We start from the raw sequence: 1,015 nt of genomic DNA on the forward strand, positions 1-1,015 counted from the left end.
TAATGTGGTATACCACATAAACAAATTAAAGAAAAAGAATTATATGATCCTATTAATAGATGCACAAAAAGCCTTCGACAAGATATAGCATCCATTTATGATCAAACACTTAATAAAAACAGGTATAGAGGGAAAGTACCTCAACAAAATAAAGTCCATATATGACAAAACCTCAGCTAACATTATACTTAATGGTGAAAAACTAAAAACCTTCCCTCTAAGATCAGGAACAAGGCAAGGCTGTCCACTATCTCCACTGTTATTCAATATAACATTAGAGGTCCTAGCTAGTGCAATCAGACAAGAAAAAGATATATAAGGCTTTCAAATAGGAAATGAAGAAGTCAACCTGTCACTATTTATGGATAATATGATTCTCTATATAGAAAACCCTAAAGACTCCACAAGAACACTACTAGAAATAATAAACAAATACAGTAAAGTTTCAAGATATAATATCAATGTTCAAAAATCCATACCATTCTTATACTCTAATAATGAATTGTCAGAAAAAGAAATGAAAAAAAAAAGGACTCCTTTTGCAATTGCAACAAAAAGAATAAAATACCTAGGAATAATCCTAATGAAACATGTGAAGGACCTATATAATGAAAACTATAAGACTTTATTAAAAGAAATTGACGAAGACAAATAAATGGAAAGATATTTCATGTTAGTGGACTGGAAGAATCAACATAGTTAAAATGACCATATCACCTAAAGCATTATACAGATTTAATGCAATCCCCATCAAAATCCCATTGACATTTTTTAAAGAAATAGAACAAAAAAAAGTCATCAGATTTGTATGGGAGTACAAAAGACCCCAAATCACCAAAGCCATCCTGAGAAAAAAATAAGGCTGGGGGATCACTCTGCCTGACTTCAAATTATACTACAAAGCGCCAATAATCAAATGGCATGGTATTAGCAGAAATAGACACAAAGTCCAGTGGAACAGAATTGAGAGTCCAGAAGTAAACCTCCTGTTTATATGGGAAGGAATTTTCAACAA

The sequence above is a fragment of the Pteropus vampyrus genome, unplaced genomic scaffold (assembly GCF_000151845.1).
Source record: "Pteropus vampyrus isolate Shadow unplaced genomic scaffold, Pvam_2.0 Scaffold340, whole genome shotgun sequence".
In the NCBI taxonomy this organism is placed as follows: domain Eukaryota; kingdom Metazoa; phylum Chordata; class Mammalia; order Chiroptera; family Pteropodidae; genus Pteropus; species Pteropus vampyrus.